Source organism: Falco naumanni, chromosome 1 (genome assembly GCF_017639655.2).
Source record: "Falco naumanni isolate bFalNau1 chromosome 1, bFalNau1.pat, whole genome shotgun sequence".
Taxonomy (NCBI): Eukaryota; Metazoa; Chordata; class Aves; order Falconiformes; family Falconidae; genus Falco; species Falco naumanni.
This window is the reverse complement of record NC_054054.1, coordinates 57,747,408-57,762,460: the sequence shown is the minus strand read 5'-3', so window position 1 is coordinate 57,762,460 and position 15,053 is coordinate 57,747,408. Positions and strand designations below refer to the sequence as shown.

The 15,053-nt window shown below is 42.6% G+C and overlaps 1 protein-coding gene across 1 annotated transcript in view; it reads left to right on the top strand.

Moving 5' to 3' along the window:
• The first annotated feature begins 380 nt into the window (after nt 1-380).
• FRYL (FRY like transcription coactivator) overlaps nt 381-15,053 on the top strand; it is a 172,307-nt gene continuing 157,634 nt past the window's right edge. The window contains exons 1-2 of the mRNA XM_040595315.1: nt 381-549; nt 14,114-14,316. The gene's annotated coding sequence lies outside the window, so the exon portion shown is untranslated. The remainder of the gene's footprint in view (nt 550-14,113; nt 14,317-15,053) is intronic.

Sequence of the window (15,053 nt, the reverse complement as noted above, 5' to 3'; positions counted from 1 at the left end):
GTCGTCCGCGGTCCCTCGCCCGGCGGGGAGGCTCGGGAGCGGGGAGGGGGACAGACGGCGCCCCGAAGCTCTCCTGTGGACGGGCTGGCCGGGACGCGGAACTGGCTGCCGCCTTGGCCTATCGCAGCCGCAGGAAGCTGACGGGCGCCGCCAATGGGCGGCTCAGCTTCCCCCTTTCTGCCTTGCGATTGGCCGAAGCGCCAAGCGGGGGCGTGTCCGGGAGGGCGGGCTGGATACCCGGGAGCCAACGGGGAAGGGTTGGGGGGGCGGTCCCGCGTGAGTGCTGCGCGCCCGTCCCAGTGAGCGTCGGTTCCTGGTGGAGCGGCGCGTGCCAATGGGCAGGCGGGGGGGGCGGGAGGGACGAGCCGGACCGTCGAGTTACCGGAGGAGAGAGGCGGCGGCGGCGGCGGGATAAAGCCGGCGGGGGATGCTGGCGGCGCGAGTCGGTCACCGGCTGCTACCAGAGTCGCTCTGAAGGCCACCGTAGCCGCGCCGAGGCGGCGGCGCCCTGGGCTGCGGTGGGAGGCAGCGCTTCTACCGGCGGGATAGGTGAGGCGGCGGCGGGGCTGGGACCCGGTCGTGGCTGGGGGGGGAGGAGGGGGCCGCCTGCTCCGACGGAAACGGGGCTCACGGGCGGGGGTTGGGGGGGTGGGGTGGGTGTTGCGTCGCGCGTGGCCCCCGCCGCTGGCCCGGTCCCCGGCCCGCGCCGCTTTGTTTACGGCGGGGAGGTGAGGCGAGGGCAGCGTGGGGCCGGGCGGCGCGGAGAGGTCGGGGTCGGCAATACTGGCGTGCGCTTGGCGCCTCCCGGCCGCCTCCCCACCGGGCTGGGGCTCTGGCCCTCCTACTCCGGGGCGACGGCACCTCGCCCGGCCCCCTCCGCGCCCCGCGCCCGGTCCCCTCCTGCCCTCCCTCTTCCGCCCCTAACTCCGGCCCGGCCCCGCCCGCGCGGCGCGGCGCGTGTCCGGCCTTCCCCTCCGGCGCGGCCGGCGGCCCCGGGAGCCCCCGGGGTGGGCGCGGCTCTCGCACGGCCCCGCGGGCCGAGCGGAAAGCAGCCGCCGCCGGGCTCCTCCCGCCCCACGCCCGCACCCGTCCGACTGGGGCCGGGCGGGCCGCCGGCCTGTGGCGCTCGGCGGCCACCACCGCCGCGGGGGATGGCGGGGCTGGGCGTGCGCCGGGCCGCCCGGGAATGGCGGGACGGAGCGGGGAGGGTGGCACGGAGCCGGGCTTTGTTCCCGGCCCCGCCCCGCCGCCGCCGCCGGGGGGTGCCCGGGGGCTGCGCGGGAGCGGCGGAGCCCCGGCGGAGCAACGGGTGTTCGGGGCCGCGGCCGGGAGGGGCGGGCAGCGGCGGTGCCGTTGCTTCCCGCCCCCCGCCCGCCGGCCGCGCTCGCCCGCCTGGCGTGAAACTTAGTTTATAACGCGGAGCGTCAGCCGTGGCTGCCGTGTGCGCCCTGCGCCGCGTGTGTGGCGCCTCGCTGAAGGAGGCGCTTTAAGGTGCTGCCGGGACCAGGCTTGGTCCGAACAGCACCTTAAAGATTGTGTTTTGTAGTCTGACATAAACGTTAGCGATGTGGCTGCAAGTATTGCAGGGGCTCGATTACTTCCCTTCCCCCTGCTTTCTTTCACATATGTTCACTTCCAGTATTCTGGTTATGTGATGATTTTTGACTGTAACTACACTCGGCTGCTTAGTGAACAACTCGGTCTGTCTTAACCAGAAATCACTGGTCCGGCAATCAGGATAGCTCCCCGTAAAGCGTCCTAAGGAATCAGATGGAAAACAACAAAAAACACCAAACAAACCCAAAGTGTTTTGGTGGTCGCTCATACGGAATGAGTTGCAAACACAGTTTGCCAATAGAGTTTTAAGGAATAGTGGGACAGTCTGGAGATGAGGTAGCAAGAGTGTAACGTGGACTTCCCTCAGAATTACAAATCTGAAATGTGCCTTAGGAAAGAGATATACTAAAGCAGAAAGCCAGTTCTTTACTTTTACATACACTGCACATTTCCCAAGCTCAGACTTCATGTAATGAGATATGACTTAGATGGTAAGCCACCTTCATGTAGATGCAGACTAGAAAGAGTATGGTATTTGTAACTTACTGAGGTAGTAGGCGAAGAGTCGCTCATGTGGGCAGGAACGAGCAATATGAAGCATGCAGAGTACTGTGATAAAGAAGGTGATTTGCTTATTGTGGGTTGAGCAAAGAGTGAAATTAACTGTAGTTACTTAAGAAGTATTTCCTCAATGTTTGCCTCCTCGGTAGGCTGTTTCAGTTGCTCTGCTTCTGTGTTGTTACTGTCATGCTGAGGATGCCTGCCGAATACTTCAGAATCTGTGGAAGATTGTTGAGCAAGCACTGGGAAACCACACACCGATTTATATCTGGTGCTATTATCGCAGGAAGGAAACAAACCCCTCGGTAAAAATTGTGTTGCAGGTTTAGTCAGTCAAGTATTTAAAGATGCGACATTCTCTCTTGTCAAAAGCTTCCTTTATCTGTGGTTTGTACAGGACCATAGTGGTACTTGATGGCAGTTGTTGTCAGTAGATGACTGACTTCCCTGGGCGAATTGCTGCTGTGAATGGCTCCTTATTTATATTCCAAAATGGATTTGGTTAAAGCCTGTGCTGACTTCTCTTTGGAAGTGGTTTCCTTGGAGCAGAGCAGTGGTATGTTGCTTTGGGATGTAAAAAACTGTTGCTGAACTTCATTTCAAAAGAAAAGTTGTTTAATTCTTCTGTGGGGTTAGTTAAGGTAAAGTAAGGTTGAAATACCCCACTAATTCTATTTCTGTTTGGCTGGCCTAGGTGAGCCAAAGCATGGTGATAGCTGGCTCTCATGTAAGAGCATAGTACCTTTGAGGAGGGAAGTTGGAGGTTTGTAGGGCTGTAAGGCAAAAAGTAGAACTTTTCAATTTTCCATCTCCAGTGTTGTCCTGCTAGGCCTCAACAGCTGAAGAGTGGTCTTCGCTTTTCTTTACTCCCACTGTGAGCGTCCTTTTAATTTTGCGGGCTAAAATTAATTGGTATGCTGAAAACGTTTGCTGGTACAATTGGGAACATGCTGTCTGTATTTACTTTTTAAAGTATTTAAGATTATAATTACACCCCCTACCCCCCCAGTGGTTATGTGGTCTGGTGATGCCCACTTCATTATTGCACAAAGGACTAAATGGCTTTTTTTTTTTTTTTCCTGAGTTCCTTAAGAGACTTGTAGGCAAACTTTATACTTCAGTGGACTTGCATAATATGGAACATAGATATACAATATGCTCCTTCTGGCTTAGCGGGCCATGAGCTTTTAGCAATTTTCGTGTATCTTTAAGCCTTAGCTTAACAGAAACCATAGGTATCACATGCAAATAATAATGTGAAAGGAAGGTGGTATTTGCACGCATGGGTTATGTGAGTTACTGTGAAAAAAAATGAGGATAATAGTTCAGGGTTTGTGACCCCATAACTGTAGTTACTGGTGTGTCTTACCTTACCAGTAGGAAATGCAGTGTAGCTTATACATCAGCGGGAGGGTGGCTGGCCTAGTGCACAGCCTAGCTGTGGTTTACCGCTTTGTACTGCTTCTGCATGCTTGAACAGCTTTGAACTTTTATGACTTTTGCATCTGTAATAATCCTCCCAGGAATGACTATAGACTGGAGAAGAAGTGTTGCAGTGTTAGAAGGTTTTAGGATTCAGCATTATTCTTGTCCGGTCTCGCTCCAAATCTCAGTGAACTCCAGTAATAGATGTTAGGCACACTGACTCAGCTGGGGTTGCTTCTGCCTTTTTTGAATTGATTAAAACAGCAGTTGTTCTTTCTAGCATTTAGCTCACATATCCTCAGTGTTTGACAGTTAGTTCTCTAAGTATCTGTGTACTGCAATATAGCTTTGCCTCTTCCAAGACTTTTGCTGTCCTTTTTTCCCTCCCCTCCCCCAAATCTTTTATAATCCCTAATTCCCTCTGACATGAGCACCTCCCAGGAAGAATGACAGAATACATTCTCGGATAGCAGGTGTCCAATACTGTCATTGGAAGGTATCAGAAAGGAATATGTTCCCTCAAGCTACTTGAACAACAGTGTCTGTTCTTGACATGGCTTCAGTTTTGAGGAACTTTTGTGTTTATCCCCAGTTTTTCCTAGTGATTTATGTTTGCATGCAAAAATGGAAGGAGAACATATTTTCTTTAAAAATGAGCTTCTAAAATTGAGTTTGAGGTTCTCTGAAGTGTCTAAATATTTGTTCTGATACAATGGGCTAGTGCCCAGAAGCTGTTACAGTAAGTTTTGGGATTTTAACGATTTGTTCTTTATGTGGGGTGTTCTTGCCCTTGTCAATGTGAGCAGCGTGAATTGTTCTTTGCAGTTAGTGATGATAGGCAGGGATGATCTGCATGGAGTTAGCACAGATCTCCACACAGAAGTACCTTTCTTACACTTGACAGACCACCTGCCAAAGCAGTGCTGCTGGAACAGTGGAAGTGAACTGTACTTTTTCAGAGCTGGGGCTGGGTTAGTCTAAAATAGCTGGCTTTTCAGCAGAATCTGTAGCAGGAGACTTGGGACTATTGACATGCACACTTCAGTGGTACTGCTGGTTACTTTGGAGTTAGTGTGGTGACCTATTTTCTTCTTTCTCCCTGTTTTCCAGAAGATGGGAGGAGACTCCTGCTTGGACGTTTTTATCTCCTCTTTTCTTCTTTGATTTTTAAATGAAGTTGCATGAGATTATGATAATAATATAACAAGTTTTGTGTGTTTTGCCATCTAACTATTGGAAGACTGCTTTGGAATTAAGTACCTGTGAATATTTGTAATTTTCGGCTTGCAGTTTATGTCAGTGGCAGTTGCCAACATTATTTTCAGCTTAAACAGCAGTTCTTCCTTTGTAAGTTTATTTCACTTACTTTCAGTGTATTTCTAGAGACTAATAATATAATTTTGCTAAACTAAACTTTCTCTTGTTGAGATGTTTTCTGTTCACCTGATCATCCTAAAGTCCCATCATTGCCTTCTTTCGTGTATGAAGTAGTCTTTGTAGCATGCATTGGCCAGACTTGTATGAAGTATTCCAGAGAAGGTTCTGCTGGGACATTGTGGAGGTCCTCTAATGCTCTGATGGAAATAACTTGCTGGTAAACCTTAGGATCCTGTTTTCTTTCCTCAGTCCTCTCAAGGTTTCTCTGCTTTGTCTTCATAAGCTGCAACTTGTAACAAAAATATTACTACTCAAGTATGTCATGTTAAATGGGAGGGGAAGCTATAGGTTAAATACAGCATTGAGAAGTATCACTGTTGCCAACAGTCCTTGGCCTGCCATAGTTTGGGCCATGGTGGGAGTGATGTTAGTCACGCTTGTGCAGAAAGTATTCAGGGAGATCAAAGATGCCCATAGCAATGTGTGAATAAGCAAGGGAGAAGAAGGAAAGAAAAATCTGGTACCTTTTTTAGAGGCAAGAATGCTGAAAAGATCCTTGTGAGAGTATGGGTAAGACCTGCTTGTTTAGCCTTTCACAGGAGACTTAACTGCTGTTCACCTTTCACTACTTGTTTTTTGTAGTAGTTTCAAAGACAACAATTGTGTGGGTTTTGCCAGCCCTATGCAGTTAAGTTTGTTTATTTGTAATAACTGAATATAATGTTTGATATGTTTATAAAATAAGAGCTGGAGAGAGTGGTGAAAACTACAGATAGGGATAGTTTGTTGTACTTGGTCCAAAATGCGAGGCTGTAGTAATTCAATGTGGGAGACTGCTAAAAGTGAATAAAAGAAACATAACTAATTCAGAAAAAACCCAACACACACACACACAAAAAGAGAACAATATCTATACCGTAAGTCTCGAGAATGTTATGATAAAACCAGGTCTCAGGAATTCACGTTTGAAGTTGATATTACAAAGACTGAGTTTATTTCTCCAGTGACATTGTCTTCATTTTTGTCTTCATATATTGTCTTCATTTTTGCATAATGAAGCAGCAGCATCTTTTGTAAACCCTGTGCTCTAAAGGGGGACTTGGAGTTAATAAGTAGACCTGGACAAATACTGATTCTCCGTAGAGCAGCTAGCATGAAAGATTGGTTGAGGTGTTCCTAGGCATTTTCTATCAGTTTTGCATGAGAATAGTAATTAACCAACACCACTTCTGTTCTTGTGCTAAATCAGAAAGAACTGTTAGGATTGTGTCTGTGGCAGCTGAACGTTTTGACATTGACAGAATTTTCATAATCTTAAATTGAACTGATCTAACCTGCTGGTAATGCTGATCATGTTAAAAAAAGATCGTTGTAAGCAAAAATGGAAAGATTTCTGCCTCTGTAGACATCATCCAAAAAAGATGTCCAAAAAGCTGAAGAATTTACTGTCTGGTGCACTGACTGCTGACTGGCCTGTTTATTCTCTGGGGTAGGGAGATGAGTAGTGGCTGGTCCCATGATGGCTGGTGCTGTTGCAGTGACTCAGGGAGCTGCTGGATACCCCGACTCATAAAGATAAAGGAGTTGGGAATGAGTGCTCTTAATCTTGGGAGGAGTAGCAGTAAGGGTAGCATTCACTCGGATACAGCAAACCTGTTTCTCTGTTTCCTATAGACACAGATCATGGAGATCTTGCCCCATTTGCTCTGTTTCTTCTAGACTTCACCTCTGCCTCCCCATTTCAACCTCCTTGGTGGCAAATGTTGCATAAAAACTGGAGGTCAGAGATGTTTCTTCAGATGCAGTTGATACATATGTTTGTGTGTGTATGTGTATACATATATATATATTTACATGTACCTACCTGCAGAATTAAGAGGTGAATGGAATAGCTGGTACAGGTGAGAGGTGGTAGACAGCAAGCATGGGAACAGGAAAAAAGGTAGATACAAGCACAGCATGAATAGAACAAGCTTTTAGGGGAGGAATTTGGGAGTCTTTACCTATCATTGTACACATCTTTTTAACTTAACACTTTTGGACCTTTGCTGTCCTAGGGAAAAAGATGAACCTGATGTAAAAATTAAGAATGTTTATCTTACTGTACATCATGATCAACTTTTGTTGTAGTCTGTTATTGAAAATCTGAAAGCAAGCCATCAGAAAGGCACAGACTGTACTTGTATTTTTTTTTGCGGGGGGGGTGGGGGAGGAGGATTGTGTGCAGCTGATTTGATCCAATATGAAGCCCATCCTTGTATCTCCTGGGAGGATATCTAAAGAAGGTACTGCATAGTGTGTTCCATGTTATGCTGTAGTGCTAGTTGTTGTTCTCTTGACTTGTGGTTTTAAAATAAGAATAAATAGTTCTGTTTTCAAGTATTTCCTAGCCCCTATAATTTTGGAGTAGCTTTTATTGCCTGCTCCCTTAAAACTGTATCTAGTATATAAAACTCTTGCCTATCATTATATAGTTGAAAGGCATGAAATCTTTATGTGACTCTAGTTGGTGATGCAGGTGTTCTAAGTTTAAGAATTGGCATATATGTTAGTGACAGAAGTCCTCAAAAGATATTTTTAATTTAGCAGATGGCTGTTTGAAAACTGGTATGCATTTGTTATGAGAAGAATAGGATGCACAGGAGAGAAAATATCATTAGAGCTTTTGTGAATGTTTTGCGCCTAGAAACAAGAAGAATATGTCAACTACTTTTCTGTTTATCTTATTGTCGTACTGAAGAATGCAGACTGGCCTCATTTAGGCTTCTGTTAAAGTGAAACAGCAAGTTCATGTCTCAGCCTGTGTAAATATAGACTCTATGGACTCTTCAGGCTGAATGCTGTTTAAGAAAAAAGAATGGGTAGAGGTGGTCTGCAAGTACAACAAAGTTCTCATTCTGATTGTTGTCTTTCAAAAGCAGTTAGCACTACTGCCTTTTATATAGTATTTGTATCAGATTTCCAGAGGCCAAAAAATATTGTTATATTGGGATGTATCAGTTTAAGGATGTTTTTCTGCAGCTGCTTCAGTAGGTGAGAAATCTGCTAACTGTTACACTTCAGCATTGTCTGGTCAGTGTATCTGAAGAACTACTAGCATTTTATGTGTAGGACCTGAGTTTGACCTCTGTTGAAGTTGCTCTGAGGGAAGGGAGCTTCCTACTTTGTTCAAGGGAATAAAGTGTTTTTTTTTTTTTTGTGGTTTGGTTTTTATTATTATTATTATTATTATTATTATTTCATTTAAATCCATACAGACTTTGGTATTGAATGTGCATAAAGTTCATGTTGGTTCCTCCTCATGGTAATAATAACTAAAGAAAAAAAATTTATTGCCATGTATTTTTCTTTGTACAGGCCACTGGTCAGTGATTTAATGGTTTCTGGCACTTTTAAAGAAAGATAATTTATTTTTAGCTTTAACAGTCTGTTAATGGAGGAAAGGTAGTACATAAGCTGTTGACTTTCCATTCAGCAGTTCCAAGCGCTTGAACTCTGCTAGATGTTGATCTCCAAAAGTTTATTGAATAAATAATATTGTTAGTTTTGGTTTGAGATGCTTTCAAAAGTAGGCAATTGCTGAAAACCGTTTGAATGTGTGATATAAATTTCTGTTCTTCAGATTTAATTTCATGCTCGTAGGCTGATTTTTAGTTTAGTCTGTGCTTGTAATTTATTCTGTAAAAAACAGAAAAAAGGAGTTTAGTTACTAGAGCCATTTGGCATTTTTAGCATTTCTCCCATTGTTGCTATAGCGGTGGTGGTGCAGAGGATCAGAATTTGAGGCTTCTTGCCTAGTCTGCACGCTCATGGAAGTTCTGACTTTTCCTGTTGCTGAAACTTTGTTAATGTAATGGTGAACGATGGTGTTTAGATCAATGTCTGTGAGAGCTTTAGTAGGAGCTGCTGCAAATGCTGTAGATGCACTGTTTTGTTGTTCAAGTAGCAGTGCATCTGAGGAAGAAGGTGGTGGTTGGTTATGTTCTGCCATTTTCCCTCCCCAGTGCATATGAAATGAGAAGGAACAAGTGATGATAAATGTCTAGGTGACCTAAGATTAGGCAAGCTGGAGTCTTATTAGTTACTTCCCTTGGAAATAATTTTGTGTAATATTTAAAAGTTTGTGCTTGGCACAGACTTAGTTTTAGCTGTTTTCCTGGTGGAAGCAACATCCATTTGGGGTAGTCCTAAAATACGGATTGCTTACAACCTCTGACGCTGACAGGAAAGAGATGTAATTCTTGGTCCTCTGCAGTTCACTTGCAGATTGGACGCTTTTATTTTGCAGTTGAAAAGCAGCACAGAAATACTTTCTCTCAGGTAGTCAATCCTAGCTTATAGTTGGTGTAATAGAAAATAATTAAGGTCTTTTTTTTGGGGGCCCGAAATAAAATCATGGGTTCTGTGCTACAGCTGAGGGAACACTTCTCTAAATCAACACTCAGGTAAGGGTGGGAATCAGAGGGCATTAGCACCAAGGAAAGGTGTAACTGAGCCATTCTTGCATTACTCTAGTTTCTGAAGGCAGTGGGTTCCCTGGGCTGCTGCACTAGTGAAGGCAATTTTTAGTAAGAGGCTAATCTGAGAGACTTGAAAGGTCTTCTGCCTAGATGGAAATATCCACTGTGGTCTAGTAAAAACACAGACTGAGTTTTGGCATATTTCTAATACTCTGAAATTAAATTCAAAAGATAAAAAGTTATAATCAAAATTTAAAGAAGAGGGAGGTTTTATGGCACTGGCCACAAAGGAGAATGCAAATATAGATTTTTAAATTTGACTTATCATGGTCGAGTTCTTACACATTTGGCCCCAAGCTCTCCTCTGAAGTTTATCTTGCAAATCATTGTCAACTGCAAATGGGGATTGTATGGGAGTCTTTTCAGTTGAACTTTGTCAGTTTGTAAACGAAGAGCTATTTATAATTCTTAGGAAGAGAAAGTGTTGAACCAGTATAACAAATGTAGTTCTCAGGTGCGGATGTTTGTAAATATTCCAAAGTTTTGGTATGACTGGGATATTCATCCTTTTCTTCTTTTCCCATGATTCCACTTGAGTGATCTTGATCTGCCTCCTGCGTGTTATCTCATTTCCATATTGGTTACGTAGAAGCTGAACCTACCTCAGTTTCTTGCTTAGGATCTATGCATCTTCCAGTTGCAATATTTGTGTTTAATGAAGTTCTGCCCCCAGCATCCAAAAGGCTTGCTTTTTGAATTGGGGACCCTTGTTTCTCTCCTGTTTAACAGCGTTTGTGCCTTCCTATAGTTGATTGGCAGCCACTCAGCCTCACTGGTGGTGTGGATCATGGAGTGTAAAAAAGGCTGTTTCAGTAATGAGATGGTTGGTGAACTGGGAGAGTATCACGTGACCATCATGTTAATTCATTGTGTAATTTTTTTACTTTGTGGTGTTATTGTTATGTATTTATTAAATATTAATATACCTAAAACTTTCACAAGAAGCAAAAGAACCAAATTGTTTCCAAAATTATTCTGTTAAGGCAAAACGTGCCAAACTTTGGTAGAGAAAGGAGGTATATTTGGCTATCAGCAACTTGGAAAGCTTCATTCCCCTTTTTTATTCTTCTTTCTTTAATCTTCAGATACTCTCAAATGCTTTTTTTTCCCCCTTTCGGGTACATTTCTGGTAAAGGCACTAATATCACTTATTCAAGAGGAAAGCAAGCAGTAAGCTAGGCACAGTCTACCTGTGCAGGCTATAGCTGAAGAGCGCTGGGATAACGGAGGAACTGGGCAGCCCCTGAAAAATCTTTCAGCCTGCTGGTAGCATCTCTCAGTGCTGTTTTGGAAAAATTGCTCAATTGATATGTAACAGGAAAATCTTATATGGTCAGTATGTTGTATAATAAATCTGGGTAATATTTACAATCTTTTGGGTTTGTTTTTTTTCTTTTCTTGCACCCCTTGTTTGAGGAGTGATCTAAGTCATGAGCCTTGGGCTGAAGCGTGGCTTTAACTTGTCCTGTGGCCTGATATGTCTCCCCATTGTATGGGCTCTTACTCCATCTGCCATCGCTTTGGGGAGGGGACAAGGGGGACAGCGTCAGGGACCAGAGCTCACAAGGGGGTAGCCTGTTATGTTAGGAGTGTTTGTGACAGCAGGTTACTTAGCCAAGCTCTGTAAAATGCTGAAGGTTCAGGTCAGCCACACGTTTGAGTGACCATGGTGCCATTCTGTAAATGTTTGCCCTTAAGCTGGTTTATTAGCAATTTTTTGCTGTAATTTTTAAAATGATGTCTTAAAAACTAATATAATTCATCTTTGCCTTTATTCTACCTTTGTGAAAGCAAACACTTGGTGTATTGAAGCCTGCATAGTGTTTATAGCATGTTCAACACTACTTCTAACAGTTGGTTAAAAACGTAGTGTTTATTTATTTATTCTGAAGTACCATAACATTAAGTCTTTTGGGCCAGTAATTGTAAGAAAGCCCAAATTTAGTGTGTTGTGCATATCTTCTTAAATGCAGGCACTGGCACTTTGATTTCCTGCAACACTGGGTTTAATCCCCTTTCATGAAGCTTTTGGAGTACCAACTCTTCTACACTTAGCAATGGCAAAAAGCGTGCTGTATTGGAGCATCTAATTGCTGCACAAAAGGGTAAAGCTGTCAGTCTTGCATAGCAGCCACCATTATAGCAGCTACTCTGTGAATATAATACAGCAACTTGAAAATAATTGAGAAATAAATTCTCTTTTAAATACCCCCTACCCCCAAGAAAAAGTTCACCTGATAAAAGTTATATATGCTGCTACTTTGAGAGGTTTGAGTTTGGTTGGATTTTTAGCTGCGTTTCCCAATTCAGGATGTGAAGGGAGCCCTGAATTTTTTTAGGTATAAAAACGTAGGAGTAGCAGCGGTGTCCTTTGATTATTTTTTTTTTTTTAAACCTTATTATAGCTAATCTCTTGTACTTTGAACTTTATTATGTAGTTTTGTCGTGTTCTGTTTCTTAGCTTTTCATAAGTCTTTCATAGGGATGAACCCCAAACACCGAACCTCCACCTGTGTGATACCTTTGACTTCAGATCTGATAAAGTATAGTTACATTTTAACTTCAAATTGTAAGCTGCAGTTAGGAAATGAAGCCCAATGAACCTCCCTCTAGCGATATGCTGTCACTGTAAGCTTCATTTACATCCGTTGGACGCTTTTGACCTTACTGCTACTTTACTGTTACCTTTTTTGCCTGTAGTCAGACTTCATCTGATCACATTGATTCTGTAGGATACCTTAGGTTATGTTCAAGTAAAACTCTAGTTATTGAAATTCTGGGCAGCAGCTGCAATTTTAAGTTTATCATTGCTTCAGTACATACCACTAAAAACTTGAATACCTCAAATGAGTTTTCCTGTGCCTCCCACCCTCCAGGCTCTTCCCAATTCTCTGCCAGCTGAAATGAAATGTCAGTATCTTGTCCTAAAGCTTGGACAGTCAAGTTAGTTTTCAATTTAACTTTATTTGCACCATTAAGTGGCTGGCCTGTTAGGTGTAGTGTGTTGAGGCCGGTGGGGGGAGATGTAATTGGCATGGTGAAGAATGAAGATGTGTATGTTTGTATGTTTGCTCTGGATACAGTGAGAAGGGAAGCTTCTGAACAGAATGGACTATGTATCTGTGAATGTATGTTTTGCGTTAGAAAGTGAGCTAAAATGTCAGCATACGCCAAGATGGATTTCTGTCTGGGTATTTCAGTTTGATAGAGAGCAATATGGCATGATTTTGATTTGTGAAAGTGCTGTTCACAGTTAGTGTAATAGGGGAGGAGTTAAAGGACAGCCGACCCACTTGCTACTAAACTGGAGTAAATTTAAAGTTTTGCATGAGCTGATTTAAACAACTTTTTTTTTCTGAAAAAGAAAAGAAAGAAGGCCATATTTGCTGCTGCACAGAAAATGTTTGCTTGCCCTAATTGTCTAAAGAGGAAAAAGTCATGCTGATTTAGTGCATTGTACTGTCAAATGCACAAACTACAGAAAGCTGCTAACATTTTTATTAGAGTTGCAATTTAGCAGGTGAAATTCAGAGTTAGAATTTTATCTGTCTTTAAATGCTTCTCTTTCTAACTGGTCAAGTCTTTAAAAAGCTTGACTTGCTTTTTCAAGGACTTACATAAATTAAAAACATACTACATATAAATATCAGCTTGCTTCCTATTTGCAAAAAAATTATTACCTAATTTTCCTGCTTGTCTCTTTCTTTTACATCTTAAAAATTTCAGGATGTGGCTTTTTACTTTTAGATTGCACTTACTATGGTGGGTGTCTCTTTTGTATTTTTGGAAACGCTAATTAAGTAGTAGAACAAACCATACATAAAATAATTGTTGGTGATTGAATGGTTCACACATCCCTAAAGGAAACTAGTATATTCGTGTTGCATCAGAGCATTGTTAGTCATGTTGGGTGTACAGGTCTTTTTATGTACCTGCAATTTTTCAGGCGATGACTTTAAAAACATTCCCCCCCCCCCCAACGTCGATGATCAGGAGCAGTGGATTGTCTGCACGTTGAGACTTGAGTTGTTAAAAGCAGTTAAAAGTGCTCGATCTGCCTTCAGGGTAAAATTAAAAATACCGAAGTGCTTTTGCTGTAGTTTGGTGGTATAGAAGAACAAAAACAAACTGCTGCTTAGGCAAGTTGTGACAACTATGCAAGTTGCATACAAACTTCTGTTATGAAGGAATCTCTGGAAGTTCTCAAGGCTTTGTTAGGGAGAGGCAGCTGAAGTATTGTTTGTTCCTTTTTCTGACCGCATCCTCCTGCTAACCAAGCAGGGAAAAAAAAAATCAGCACAAATCAGAAAAGAAATGAAAGGGCTAATTGGAAAAATTTGATTCAGAATGATTTGCATTTGAGAGCAATTGTATATATGATTAATAAAGTATGTTTGTAATTAAAGTACAACTAAAATTCTATATAAAGAATGGATGTACATAAAATATGCTGTGTTGGAAGCTAGATTTTATTTTTATGTCAGGTTTAGTTTTTCATGGGGGAAAATCATTAAGAATCATAAGGTTCTGAGCAGAACAGCAATTCTGAAGACACATGTAATTATTGTTTATGACTTAAATGAAAAAAGAAAAATTCTAAAGCTTTTGGAGAATGTTGACATCTCCATTAAGTGTCTAAGGTTTGACTATGGTTTTTCTTATTTTCTTTCCAGCATTCTATATTTCATTTGTCTGTACTGTGTTTGGAGACCTTTCTCTAAGATTTGGCTACATGCCAGCTGACCTGTAGCTGTTTACATCTTTGGTCTACTATCACATCTCTAAGCACGTATTGGACTTGGAGGAAAATGTCTTGATGGATCCATCCTAAGTGTGATAATGGCTCTCGTCGGTGGTTAACAATGGCTTCTAAGTGGTAAGACATTTTTTACAATTCTGTCATAAATACATTTTCATGCATCTAATTTTTTCCCCTCTTTGCTTAAGTCTTATCTATATCCTACTGTTAACACATTTGAACTACTACTTCAGATATCAATTATCTGAATAGAAGGTTGTCTGTATTGTGTAAAATCAAATAAGAACATGTGATTTTAACACGGTGTAGTAACTGTGTCCAAGAGTTGAATGTCTGAGGAAGAGGTTAACAAAAGGGCAAGCAGCCTCCTATCTTCGCATCATGTGCCGCTTGGAGACTTCCTAATTCAGATGTGGTTCCTGTACATTTAGTAATCCTCAAACTGTACATTTAGTAATTCTCTCGTATAATTTCTGTATGTCCAATAATTCTCTCAAGTTTTCTTTCACAAACTGAAGTGCTCAATGCAAATCAGACTTCTTGGGTGCTAATAAGAGTCCTCGTTTACGATGTGCTGGCAGGTGTCTGAGCTCTGTCCTCTTGTGGGTGAAGCTAGGTAATGCAGCTAATTAGTAAAAGCCGTCACAATTCCTTATATAGATGCTCTTTTCTTTACTGCTCTTGATGTAAGGATTTTATCAGTAGTGAATAGATCCATATTGCGGTCAAGCACCAGGGCCATTACTGTGGATAAAGCATTTATGAGTTTAAATGGATGGATCAAACTAATCCAACACCTAAACTGTCCTTCACAAATAATGTAATACACTGCTTCTCTGCAGTTGAGTCGTAAA